General features: G+C 41.9%; 1 protein-coding gene across 1 annotated transcript in view; it reads right to left on the bottom strand.

Annotated features, from left to right (window-relative positions):
• Positions 1 to 15,129, bottom strand: part of FSIP1 (fibrous sheath interacting protein 1) — a 194,021-nt gene that overhangs the window by 61,261 nt on the left and 117,631 nt on the right. The gene's annotated exons all lie outside the window — the stretch shown is intronic.

The following is a 15,129-nucleotide window of genomic DNA, read 5'->3' as shown; positions in this document are numbered from 1 at the left end:
AAATAAGAGCCATAGGCCCAGCAAGTCTGCCCGATATTACCTAACAGTATAAACTTATCTAGTTCGTAGGATAGCCTTATGCTTGTCCCAGGCATTTTTAAAGTCCCCCACAATGTTTGTCATTACTACCTCTTGAGGAAGTTTATTCCATAAATCAATCACTCTTTCTGTGCTTCCTCAAATTACTCCTGAATCTACTACCCTTTAGCTTGAGCTCATGACCCCTTGTTCTTGAATTTTCTATTTTATGTAAAATACCCACAGCCTCAGTTTTACTAAGCCCTTTAACGTACTTGAAAGTTGCTATCATATCACCTCTTTCCTTTCTCTCCTCTAAGTTATACATATTTAGGTCATTGAGCCAATCCTGGTAAGTTTTATTTTTTAGACCATGTACCATTTTGGTAGCTCTCCTTTGACCAGATTCAAGTTTGTTACTTTTGGGAAAACAATACCTAAGCTAGAGAACACTGAATGCAAACAACTGGTGGGTACAAAAGGCGGCCCCTTCGAAAAGGCGACACAGCCTGAAAATACCTGACACCCTATAAAAATATAGACGACACAGGTGAAAACCCGAAGCCCAGGTAACTGCACATTAGTTACACCACCAGCAAAGCCAAACTAGAGACCACTCAGTCCCAGACCACTCAGTCCCGTCAAGCCCAAACAGCCTCCGAGGAGTCAGCCCCACGGGTCATGGCTCCCATGAAGGTACTCGGCCGAAAGACAAGGACCGTTATCTGCCCCTAAAAAGGAGAACAGATTCCCAGGAAAAATCCAAAAGGATCCTTCCACACGGCTCAACAAACAGAACAACCCAAGGTTGTCTTACGATAGTAGCGCCCAGGGAGACGAACTCCCTAGAAATACAAGGACCAAATAAAAAAGAGATCCATACACAGGGAAACACGTCCCAAAAAGCACTTGAGGGAAAGCCTCATATCCCTGATCCAGTCACATACCCTAAGGTACTCCAGAAAAACAAGAGTTCCCTGTTGCCTCATATCAGATTGAAACCTGCAGGCTAGGCCATCAGAGACAGCGGCAATAGTATAACTATCCCAGCAGTTAGGAAGGAGCTCTCCAAGAGACACCAAACCGACTGAACAGGAACTCTCAATGACCAGCTTCCAGGTAGGAAGCTGAGTCTACCATCGCAAAACTCAAACCACCGAAAGGAGTTTCAAAGCCTGTTAGCACACATTCAAAGTGCAAATAGCTGTAGCTGGTTTCAAACTGTTAACCTTCAAAATGCTCACAGCCCTCTGAATACCGGGCTCCAATGAGCGTCCTCTCCCAGTACCAGACACCAGTAGAAAAGAGGAGGACATCAAAAGTCCTCCCACCAAAGGGGAGGACCGACTCTGGAAGAAAATGGTCAACACTACATAGATAACCGATCCCAGAGCATCCCTTCAGGGTAATGATCCCAGCCCAAAGGCAGAGTCACAAACCTCTGGAAGAGAAAGGAAGGGTCAACGAGGAACAAAGCCCCCGGATAGACCTCTAACCGGTACTACAAATGGCATTCTACCGTGATTCAGCAGAGGCATTTGTGCACGGGTACAAGACCCCCTACACTGCTGTCTTCCCAAAAAAAGGAACACTTCCCAAGGGAAGAGGGCCCTCAGACCCCCAACATATATATATCAGAATCCAACATTTAGCAGGAATCCCCACAGGGTTCAAACCCTCAGCCTCCCGCTGCAGGAACGGTGGGACCAGTCCCTACATCGCATCTCCCTTTCTAGGATTCTGAGAATGCAAGAAGGGAAAAGACCCTTACAAGGCAGGGGAAACAAGAACCCACAGGTTGCCATATAAATCTGCTTTAGGCAAGGATATTTGTAGGACTTGCATTATGAAGAGTACATAGCCATAGCTGGATTTGAACTCTTGACCTTCGGCTTTCAAGGAAACATAGTTTACCACTAAGTTATCGTGGGACACATCAGATATTAAGGTAACTCTGAACCAGAAGAACTCAACCCCCGCCATAGAGGTGACACCCCTCGGCCATATAGCCAACCCAGTTGAGACACCTGGAGTCTACAGGAACATCAAATCCATCAGAAGACCAGTAGGGACCCGTCAGAAAGACCTAGAGCCTAAGGCACAGGCAGATAGGCATCCCCAACAAAAAAACAGAACCCCTCCCCCCTCTAAGAGAGGCACACAGGACCACAAACACCTAAGGTGACCGAACCCCTCTACGGAGAGACATGGACCTAGGCCAGGGTCCTCGAAAAACGGGATCGATCAAACAATCTAACTTCCAGAGGAACCCTAAGTTGCCTCCTACGATTAGGAGCGCACCATCTAAAGTCCGTAGACTTGACAATCTAGCAACAGCTTCAAACCCAAGAGTCTGAAAGAGCTCCTGAACAGTTTAAGAATTCGTCACTCAGTGCACTTGGATCGCAAGGAAATCTCATAGACAAGCGTTAACACATGTTACACACACTGGCAAGGTAGCAACCAACACCCGAAGGTGAATGAAAACCCTGGACCTTGCTTGCCATCCCAAGAGTTAGACGTAAGGCACCCTTCACAAAGCCCTAACGGAACATCGAGGATAAATGTCAACTACCTGACCCCAGAAGGGTGACCGTCTGTAACCGACCTTGACTCTTCACTGTTAAGCCCCAAGGCTAGAGTTGCAACGAGGACGCAGAAATACCCAAACGTCGAGACCATGGTCAGACTAAGGGTATAATATGAAAGAGACAACAGAGATCCTTGTAGGATCGATCTTCCAAGAGAAACCTCTGTAACAAGGGTAAAAGCTGGAGCCTTGCAGCTCCCCACAGAAGGCAGGGAACCCCTGCAGACCACCTCTTAGAGTAATGCAACTCTGAGCAGAGGAAGAAGGCCATGCCCGCGCTTCCAGACCAGATGATCCACCCAAGGCAGGAAGGAGACTCCACCACCATAAGAAAATGTTTAATAGGCTAAGAGTCAGCATCCGTAAGAACTTCGAGTGAAGACACAAACAGTTCACCACTCGGAACACCAGGCCACATAGGTCACTCACATGCCCCAACTCCAAAGGAATGGAATTACGGTTTTGAGTCCCCAGGACCATGATGACGTCTATAAAAAAAACAGATACGTATCCTAGGCGAGTAGCCCGAAACAGCCGACCTCAGATCGGTACTAACAACCCTCCAGTCTGAGGGGTTGTATTTAAACAGCCTTATACTTCGATAGGATCCGAGCCCAGAGTCCATAGCCATAGGCCAAGTGACATTCAGAATCCGACAGGATTAAATTATCACCACAAGGGTGACATGAACAGCCGAAAAGCGTCTGACTAGTACCTGCCTGGTATAAGGACACTCCAGAACTACCCAAGGTCCAAGAAAATTCGACCCGAAGGATCAATTAATGAACTAGAAAACATAATTCTATTATTCAAAAAGTGCGCAACTTCTGAGGAAGTGCCCACGCGACCACAAAATCGCAAGTATCGGTTCCAGAGAAGAAGGTTCTCAAAAACGAAAATCTAACAGACATGAGCTTAAGAAAAACAAATTAAACACATCCATCTGGATCAAAAATAAAATGAAGGCAGCACCCATCGGATGAACACCCTAGGTGATTGAGAACGCCAACGGAACCAGCCGATCAGAGGCCCCATTCACCCAAGCTCAGAACTAAAACCGTAACATAAAGGAAAAATAAAACAGAGACATTAAGGAGATTGGCTTCATCCCCAATTGCCATCCAGCATCTAAGGCCTCGGATACCTCAGCCCACTAGGACTGGGATCCTCCATCGCCAAAACATGCCTTAAAAGAACACAAAGATGTGCCAGCCTATAACGGAAGGCAAAATCATCCCTCGCCGGATCAATGAAAGACCCTGGCCTCGAGGTTGGGGCCCCTGAAGACTCAGAGGTCAACGCTTATCCAGAAGGCCGAATTGAATCAGGCGATCCCACGCCCGACGGGCCCTGGTTAACAGAACACGGAAAATATCTTAGAAATATTTCACTTTGGAGATATAAATGACACAGTGCCATAGAAATGGCCATGCGAAACTGTGCCGTAACTTCTGGAGGAAACAAGCCACCCTCTGGAGAAGGGGTAAAGGCCATAGGGGCACCTGCTTGCATAGCCGAGAAAGGGTCTGGGACACGCGCCTCACGGAACATGGAAACCTCGGAGGCAGATGGCTCAACGCACTCTAAGCTCCCTGATTTATGGGAAGAGAGTACTCTAGAACAGCAATCGGAACATAACTGATGGGCATTGATTACCTGGGCCATTTCATATTCATCACAAGACGCATTATCCGTATCGGAGACATCTGTGTCAAACATATCAGAATCCTCCATAATCTTGGGATTACAAAAATGACAAAAACTAACTGGCACTCTTTTAACACCCCCAATAGCTGGGGCACTCACCACCTCCTGTGAACCAGACAACCCACAAGCTAGACTCTCTCTGTCACACACAGACAGCATACGGAAATGAGAAACAACGTAACTGCACCTGTCAAGAGGTGCACCGTGCCAGTCACAAAAAGGGCGTGCAATCTCGAGAGATTGCTTCATTAAAATAAGGCCGTTATGTTCTGAAAAAGCCGTGAGCCTAGGTATTGCTACACATTTGCAGATAAAACCATAAAACAAACATGATTAAAGTCCCCCCTGTTCAATAACCCCCCCCCCCTCAAGAGATATTAACCCATGATTCCTTATTAAGATAAAAGAAGTCCCACTGGGTCCCTACCTTGTTTCGTTAACATTACATTCAGATATCAAAATAAAATGAAACGATCTTACCAGAATCTATGCCGTGGAAAAGGAACACGGCCCTTCAAGTGTGACAGATAGTAGCCTCGCTTCTGACATGGACTTGAGTGAATAAAGGTAGGCAGCGAAGCTCGTCAACGCTGATTACCAAGGAGCTGTTAATATGAGTCGGTATGGGTTCGCAGGAAAACTCCCCCTGCATCTCCGGGCTCTAACTTTCATCCATGTTCTCACTGAGAGGCTGAGAGAATGAAATTTTAAGCAACTTTCTAATTTACTCCTAATATCAAATTTTCTTCATTCTCTTGCTATCTTTACTTGAAATGCAAGAATGTAAGTTTAGATGCTGGCCCATTTTTGGTGAACAACCTGGGTTGTTCTTGCTGATTGGTGTGACTGAAAACCTTGCATAAAGAGTTAGCGCTAAAAAAATTACACCAAACACAACATGAATACATTAAAATAAACAGTTATACTCATATAAACACTTGAAGAATAAACAGGAATCTGAGGCATACATAGGCCCTATGTCAGCTCGTCAAACCAATCAGAGTTAAGCACTACATCACGTGGACCATCCCTCAATCCAATAGGAAATCCACAGAGCATGGGGATCCAATGATAGCCACAGCCTACACACACCCCCTCCAGGGGAAACTATGTACAACATGATAGGCTCTGGGGAAGCGCCCTTTGCAGTCTAACTTTGTTGTGATGAGTTATGCTAGTACAGTTTATGTCACGTGTTGTACATAGTTTCCCCTGGAGGGGGGGTGTAGGCTGTGGCTATCATTGGATCCCCATGCTCTGTGGTCCACGTGACGTAATGCTTAACCCTGATTGTTTTGACAAGGTTACATGGGGCCTATGTAAGTCTCAGGTGGGTGACGCTTCCAGTATGATTGATATCTATCTGTCGTTTGGGAGACCGGCTGGCATGCTGCTGTAAGCGATGCTTTTCGCACTATTTGTGTAAGTACTTTTTGCAGTTTCCATATCTCTTTTTTATTTTCTAGCATAGCCGTCCATGTATTTATTCTGGCTACTGTTTTACTTAACTGGTGGCAACGGGTTGTTTTCCGTTGGGGGACAGCGTTTCAGATTGAAATATGGGTATGAGTGTTACGTAGTTTTTTTGAGTCGGCTGGTATTCAGACTTTTCTGTTTATTTATATTTTTAGCATTATGATATTCCCTGCCTAATATGTAGCGGTATATGTACGCTGGGCTGTTGGGATTGTGTGTGTACCTGGTATTATGGGTGGTTATGCTATGCAAATCTCTTTCACTGTTGGTATTGCTTTGGTATAATGTTTCACGTATTATGTTGATATCCATGATCGCAAAACCGCTCCAAGGTCCCAAGCAGGCTGAAGACGCCACTGGAAGTAGTTGGGAGGAATGTAGGAGTGGAGCACAGGGGGTGCACGCCGCAGTAAGCAGCCGGTTCCGCTGCTACGTGACAAAATGTAGAAAAAGGAAAAAAGCGGCAGCACAGTGCAGAGTGTAAAAATTTAAAAATATATATGTTTATTCGTCCAAAGATAAAAACATGTAATACATGGTACAAAAAAAGGCTGCAGGAGAGAACTTCCTTTCATGTTTCGTGCCTGTACTTGGCACTTAATCATAGGAATGAAGTTCGTGATACTACCCCTGCTATTTAAAGGGGAAGTACCCAATGATGATCAAGTTGTTAAACACATAGAATAAATTGTAAAAACAACTTGCAAACACCTAACACAAGCTCAATATTTGTACTCATAAAGATAAAAGCCATTATTTATGTGTGAAGAGAAAAGGAAAAAACAATCCAATTACAACTTGCAAACCCCTGCCACAAAATAAATCTCCATAAGTACATGATTTCTGAACATTGCATGTGCAAGGGATGTTCCCCTTGTATGGGTTGTGTATATTATGCTTTGAGGAAATATGTCACACTAAAAATTAATTACATTCAAGATGGAATCTTTTTGATATTTCATCCAATACTTACATGGCATGTAAAGTGAGAGGTGCAGTAGGGAATACTGTTGTATTGTGTATCATATTACTTGCTTTTAGATTTGGTCTGGTTTGGCCGAAACGCCAACATTTATTTCATTGCTAAATTCATTTGGAAATAAAATTGCACTGTCTTGCTTTACAAAAGTCCTGTGAGTGCCGTCCTTCAATAGAAAAATCACTACATATTCTTATGAGGACAGCACCCAGGCAGTGATTACACCTAAGTGGATGGAGTGCTGGGCTACCGGCTAATTGTTATATATATATATATATATATATATATATATATATATATATATATATATATATATATATATATATATATATATATATATAATTCCAAAATAATATTTAATAATGTGTTGTACTATGTATTTACTATAAATATTTCACATTCCAATAGTCTTCACATACTGGACAGTTATTTTTATTTGATATAAATATTTCTATATATCTCTATCTATATATGTTCCAGACATCTCTATCTATATACCTATATATCTATTCACATAGATATAAAGGTAAAGATATATATTTTATATTAACATTATCATATATATCTATGGAAAAAGGAGTAGAGAATAGCGCTGGAAGAGTGCAGAAGCTAGTGATATACTTCAACAACCATAAACAAATGGATATTATCACAAAGTGATGAAAATATTTATTAAATAATTATCAAATATTTAATATTCATTAAAGGTTGATTCCATTATTTGTAGGAACAGGAACACTAGTATCAATATGCACTGATCAAATGAATATCAGTTTTCCATAGGTCCTAAGACCAATACTGAGAAAAACAAAATTAAAAAATATGAAGAGCAATTTATTATCAATAAAATTACATGACTAGGTATAAGGACCCAATAAAAAACATACTAAGAACACAGTAAGAAGGACGATTACTCAATATAGGTCGTATATTCATGCACCCTCTAACTCGTTTAAAGTATGAGGATGAGGAAAGCGACAAAACTAAAGATAATGGACCCTAAACAAAATTAAATTAAGACAATAAAAAATATAGAGTTAATACAGAGTAAAAAGCACGAAGTAAAAAGCAAGCAATACGGCGTCTTAAAAACAAGGTGATCACACTTGAAAATAACAAAAGGGAAAAAAAGGGGATTAAAAAAATACTAAAATCGATGTGTTAAAAGAATCAGCTTATCTGTATCCATGGAAGGAACGTTAGAGGCCGCAGAGAAAATCCGTTTAGTGTGTTACTGTTAAAACTGGAAGCGAGAGTAAAAACCAGAAGTGACGTCACTATCTCGCGATATCTTACGCGTTTTGTGGAACACTAGTCCACTTCGTCAGAGGTAAATCCAGATCCATCTTTGGCTCCTATTTATGCAGGAAGCCCGGGAACTGGAGCTAATTGGATCACACTGATGGGACAATATTATTTCAATCCTTATTTTTTATTTTTTCGCTGTTTTTAACTTGCTGAAAAAATTATTATTGTGTATGTTTTAGCTTTAAAATAAAAGAAATTCCAATGTGAAGATGTGATTAATCTATAGGATAAAAATATATATATATATATATAATGTAAAATATTATATAATATAATATAACGGTGATCAGAAAAGGAGTGAGACTAAATAGACTGTTGAATCTAAAAAATATATATAATAAAATATGTCTCATCCCGTTGATGTATACAGTGTAAAAAAAAATCATATATAGGACATTATCTGGAAAAAAGTTTATTTATGTATTTTTCGTGCATTATTCGAGAAATTCCTAGAAGAAAGGGGAATATCTATTTTTTCAATAAGGAACTAAAAACATAATTTATGCTTACCTGATAAATTCCTTTCTTCTGTAGTGTGATCAGTCCACGGGTCATCATTACTTCTGGGATATTACTCCTCCCCAACAGGAAGTGCAAGAGGATTCACCCAGCAGAGTTGCATATAGCCCCTCCCCTCTACGTCACCCCCAGTCATTCGACCAAGGACCAACGAGAAAGGAGGAACCAAGGGTGTAGTGGTGACTGGAGTATAATTTAAAAATAATTACCTGCCTTAAAAAACAGGGCGGGCCGTGGACTGATCACACTACAGAAGAAAGGAATTTATCAGGTAAGCATAAATTATGTTTTCTTCTGTTAAGTGTGATCAGTCCACGGGTCATCATTACTTCTGGGATACCAATACCAAAGCAAAAGTACACGGATGACGGGAGGGATAGGCAGGCTCTTTTATACAGAAGGAACCACTGCCTGAAGAACCTTTCTCCCAAAAATAGCCTCCGAGGAAGCAAATGTGTCAAATTTGTAAAATTTGGAAAAAGTATGAAGCGAAGACCAAGTTGCAGCCTTGCAAATCTGTTCAACAGAGGCCTCATTCTTAAAGGCCCAAGTGGAAGCCACAGCTCTAGTGGAATGAGCTGTAATTCTTTCAGGAGGTTGCTGTCCAGCAGTCTCATAGGCTAAACGTATTATGCTACGAAGCCAAAAAGAGAGAGAGGTAGCAGAAGCTTTTTGACCTCTCCTCTGACCAGAGTAAACGACAAACAGTGAAGACGTCTGTCGAAATTCTTTAGTTGCCTGTAAGTAAAATTTTAGGGCACGAACTACATCCAGATTGTGCAGAAGACGTTCCTTCTTTGAAGAAGGATTTGGACACAAAGATGGAACAACAATCTCCTGATTGATATTCCTGTTAGTGACTACCTTGGGTAAGAACCCAGGTTTAGTACGCAGAACTACCTTATCCGAATGAAAAATCAAATAAGGAGAATCACAATGTAAGGCTGATAATTCAGAGACTCTTCGAGCCGATGAAATAGCCATTAAAAATAGAACTTTCCAAGATAATAACTTTATATCAATGGAATGGAGGGGTTCAAACGGAACGCCCTGTAAAACGTTAAGAACAAGATTTAAACTCCATGGTGGAGCAACAGTCTTAAACACAGGCTTAATCCTCGCTAAAGCCTGACAAAAAGCCTGAACGTCTGGCACTTCTGACAGACGTTTGTGTAACAGAATAGACAGAGCTGAGATCTGTCCCTTTAATGAACTAGCAGATAAACCCTTTTCTAAACCTTCTTGTAGAAAAGACAATATCCTAGGAATCCTAACCTTACTCCAAGAGTAACCTTTGGATTCACACCAATATAGGTATTTACGCCATATTTTATGGTAAATCTTTCTGGTAACAGGCTTCCTGGCCTGTATTAAGGTGTCAATAACTGACTCAGAAAACCCACGTCTTGATAAAATCAAACGTTCAATTTCCAAGCAGTCAGCTTCAGAGAAGTTAGATTTTGATGTTTGAAAGGACCCTGTATCAGGAGGTCCTGTTTCAGAGGTAGAGACCAAGGTGGACAGGATGACATGTCCACCAGGTCTGCATACCAAGTCCTGCGTGGCCATGCAGGTGCTATCAGAATCACTGATGCTCTCTCCTGTTTGATTCTGGCAATCAATCGAGGAAGCATCGGGAAGGGTGGAAACACATAAGCCATCCTGAAGTCCCAAGGTGCCGTCAGGGCATCTATTAGGACTGCTCCTGGATCCCTGGATCTGGACCCGTACCGAGGAAGCTTGGCGTTCTGTCGAGACGCCATGAGATCTATCTCTGGCTTGCCCCAACGTCGAAGTATTTGGGCAAAGACCTCCGGATGAAGTTCCCATTCCCCCGGATGAAAAGTCTGACGACTTAAGAAATCCGCCTCCCAATTCTCCACTCCCGGGATGTGGATTGCTGACAGGTGGCAAGAGTGAGACTCTGCCCAGCGAATTATCTTTGATACTTCCATCATTGCTAAGGAGCTCCTTGTCCCTCCCTGATGGTTGATGTAAGCTACAGTCGTGATGTTGTCCGACTGAAACCTGATGAACCCCCGAGTTGTCAACTGGGGCCAAGCCAGGAGGGCATTGAGAACTGCTCTCAATTCCAGAATGTTTATTGGCAGGAGACTCTCCTCCTGACTCCATTGTCCCTGAGCCTTCAGACAATTCCAGACGGCACCCCAACCTAGAAGGCTGGCGTCTGTTGTTACAATTGTCCAGTCTGGTCTGCTGAATGGCATCCCCCTGGACAGATGTGGCCGAGAAAGCCACCATAGAAGAGAATTTCTGGTCTCTTGATCCAGATTCAGAGAAGGGGACAAGTCTGAGTAATCCCCATTCCACTGACTTAGCATGCACAATTGCAGTGGTCTGAGGTGTAAGCGAGCAAATGGCACTATGTCCATTGCTGCTACCATTAGGCCGATTACCTCCATGCATTGAGCCACCGATGGGTGTTGAATGGAATGAAGGGTGCGGCAAGCACTTTGAAGTCTTGTTAGCCTGTCTTCTGTCAGGTAAATCTTCATTTCTACAGAATCTATAAGAGTCCCCAGGAAGGGAACTCTTGTAAGTGGAACGAGTGAAATTTTCTTTTCGTTCACCTTCCATCCATGTGACCTTAGAAATGCCAGTACTAACTCTGTATGAGACTTGGCAGTTTGAAAGCTTGAAGCTTGTATCAGAATGTCGTCTAGGTAAGGAGCTACCAAAATTCCCCGCGGTCTTAGTACCGCCAGAAGAGCACCTAGAACCTTTGTGAAGATTCTTGGAGCTGTAGCCAATCCGAATGGAAGAGCCACAAACTGGTAATGCCTGTCTAGAAAGGCAAACCTTAGATACCGGTAATGATCTTTGTGAATCGGTATGTGAAGGTAAGCGTCCTTTAAGTCCACTGTGGTCATGTACTGACCTTCTTGGATCATGGGTAAAATTGTCCGGATAGTCTCCATTTTGAATGATGGAACTCTTAGGAATTTGTTTAGGATCTTTAAATCCAGTATTGGTCTGAAAGTTCCCTCTTTTTTGGGAACCACAAACAGATTTGAGTAAAACCCTTGTCCCTGTTCCGACCGTGGAACTGGATGGATTACTCCCATTAACAATAGTTCTTGTATGCAGCGTAGAAACGCTTCTTTCTTTGTTTGGTTTGTCGACAACCTTGACAGATGAAATCTCTCTCTTGGAGGAGAGTGTTTGAAGTCCAGAAGGTATCCCTGAGATATTATCTCTAGCGCCCAGGGATCCTGGACATCTCTTGCCCAAGCCTGGGCGAAGAGAGAAAGTCTGCCCCCCACTAGATCCGATCCCGGATCGGGGGCCCTCAATTCATGCTGTTTTAGTGGCAGCTGCAGGCTTCCTGGCCTGCTTGCCCTTGTTCCAGGACTGGTTAGGTCTCCAGCCTTGTCTGTAGCGAGCACCAGATCCTTCTTGTTTTGGAGCAGTGGAAGATGATGCTGCTCCTGCTTTGAAATTCCGAAAGGAACGAAAATTAGACTGTCTAGCCTTAGGTTTGGCTTTGTCTTGAGGTAGGGCGTGGCCCTTACCTCCTGTAATGTCAGCGATAATTTCTTTCAAACCAGGCCCAAATAAGGTCTGTCCCTTGAAAGGTATATTAAGTAATTTGGACTTAGAAGTTACATCAGCTGACCAGGATTTTAGCCACAGTGCTCTGCGCGCTTGAATGGCGAATCCGGAATTCTTAGCCGTAAGTTTAATTAAATGTACTACGGCTTCCGAAATGAATGAATTAGATAGCTTAAGTACTCTAAGCCTGTCTGAAATGTCGTCCAGCGTAGCTGAACCAAGATTCTCTTCTAGAGACTCAATCCAGAATGCCGCTGCAGCCGTGATCGGCGCAATGCATGCAAGGGGTTGCAATATAAAACCTTGTTGAACAAACATTTTCTTAAGGTAACCCTCTAATTTTTTATCCATTGGATCTGAAAAGGCACAGCTATCCTCTACCGGGATAGTGGTACGTTTAGCTAAAGTAGAAACTGCTCCCTCCACCTTAGGGACCGTTTGCCATAAATCCCGTGTGGTGGTGTCTATTGGAAACATCTTTCTAAATATTGGAGGGGGTGAGAACGGCACACCGGGTCTATCCCACTCCTTAGTAATAATTTCAGTTAGTCTTTTAGGTATAGGAAAAACGTCAGTACTTGTTGGTACAGCAAAATATTTATCCAACCTACACATTTTCTCGGGTATTGCAACTGTGTTACAATCATTCAGGGCCGCTAACACCTCCCCTAGTAAAACACGGAGGTTTTCCAGCTTAAATTTAAAATTTGAAATATCTGAATCCAATCTGTTTGGATCAGAACCGTCAGCCGCAGAATGAAGCTCTCCGTCCTCATGTTCTGCAAGTTGTGACGCAGTATCTGACATGGCCCTAACATTATCAGCGCACTCTGTTCTCACTCCAGAGTGATCACGCTTGCCCCTTAGTTCTGGTAATTTAGCCAAAACCTCAGTCATAACAGTAGCCATATCTTGTAATGTTATTTGTAATGGCCGCCCAGATGTACTTGGCGTCGCCATATCGCGCACGTCCCGAGCGGGAGATGCAGGTACTGTCACGTGAGGCGAGTTAGTCGGCATAACTCTCCCCTCGTTGTTTGGTGAAATTTGTTCAATTTGTACAGATTGACTTTTATTTAATGTAGCATCAATACAGTTAGTACATAAATTTCTATTGGGCTCCACCTTGGCTTTAGTACAAATAGTACAGGTCTCATCTTCTGAATCAGACATGTTTAACAAACTAGCAAATAAACTTGCAATTTGGAAATACTATACAAGTAAGATACAATGAAAAAAACGAACTGTGCTTGAAAAGCACTGAATATATATAACAGATGAAATCAATCAGCTTTGTAAAACAAAATGCAACTTAGTAAAGGCTTGTACCCAGTAGCAAGAAATAACTAACCCTGAGGCATAAAAAAGTTAAAGAATAAACGTTTTTTTTTATCACAGTCAACTACAATCTTACAGCTCTGTTAGATTACTTCCCTCAAATTAGCTTTGAAGATCCCTGGGTTCTGTAGAGATAAACCGGAACATGCAGGAAAAAACAATGAGCTTTTGACTGAAATTTTTGATGCGTAGCAAAAGCGCCAAAAAAGGTCCCACCCCCTCACACACAACAGTGAGAGAGATTAAAAACTGTCATAATTAGATCCAGCAACTGCCAAGTGGAAAAATAGTGCCCAAACATTTTATTCACCCAGTACCTCAGAAAATGAAAACGATTTTACATTCCAGCAAAAACGTTTAACATAATTAAGAATTATTAAAAAGCCTGTTGTATTTCTATTAGGCTAAAATCTTATATACACAGTGTAATTCCAGTGAAGTACCATTCCCCAGAATACTAAAATGTAAATTATACATACATGATATAATGTCGGTATGGCAGGATTTTCTCAGCAATTCCATTGTTAGAAAATAAAAACTGCTACATACCTTTTTGCAGAATAAACTGCCCGCTGTCCCCTGATCTGAAGTTTACCTCTCCTCAGATGGCCGAGAAACAGCAATATGATCTTAACAACTCCGGCTAAAATCATAGTAAAAACTCTGGTAGATTCTTCTTCAAACTCTACCAGAGAAGGAATAACACACTCCGGTGCTATTAAAAAAATAACAAACCTTTGATTGAAGAAATAAACTAAATAAAATCACCATAGTCCTCTCACACATCCTATCTAGTCGTTGGGTGCAAGAGAATGACTGGGGGTGACGTAGAGGGGAGGGGCTATATGCAACTCTGCTGGGTGAATCCTCTTGCACTTCCTGTTGGGGAGGAGTAATATCCCAGAAGTAATGATGACCCGTGGACTGATCACACTTAACAGAAGAAAACTATTGTGAAGAATTTAATAAAATGAATGAATGTATTGTGTGTCAATGATACATATTCTACTGTCTATCTCTCTACATTTCTAACCTGTTTCTGTGTTTTTAAAGAAAGGCTGCCAGGTCAATATCTCTGTTTAAACCGTATGGTGCTCTGGTATTCAAACAATGTATCCAATATGTTTCCCTTTTTCTTAATTGAAGAAATCTTTAATTTCCCCAACTTGAAGGAACTTGTTCAATAGCTTAAATGATGAGTTATTTTGAGTTCTAGTTGTGGTATTTGTCTAAATGAGTACTAAGACCATATTCTGAGGTTTCTCCTATGTTTTTAACATGTTCTAGGAGACAGGTTTTTAGAGTGCGTTTTGTTCTTCCTATGTAGAGTTTCTTACACTACATTCAATTTGGTAGACTACATACTCTGATTTACAGTTTATAAAGCTTGTAATTGGGATCTGTTCCTTCTCATTGATTACAATCCATTTATTTTCTTTTTTATTGTGGTTTGTATGCTTACAACATTCACATTTTTTCTACCACATTTCCGTTTTTTTGCAGGACTTCAGTTTTGTGGGTGCTAGGATGTTTTTGAGATTCATGTTTTTTGTATGTTACTATAGGTTTGATGGTCAATTCTCCTTCTAGTGCTGGGTCTTTCTTTAAAATATGCCAGTGA

The sequence above is a fragment of the Bombina bombina genome, chromosome 1 (genome assembly GCF_027579735.1).
Source record: "Bombina bombina isolate aBomBom1 chromosome 1, aBomBom1.pri, whole genome shotgun sequence".
NCBI lineage: Eukaryota > Metazoa > Chordata > Amphibia > Anura > Bombinatoridae > Bombina > Bombina bombina.
This window is presented reverse-complemented; position numbering and strand designations above follow the sequence as displayed.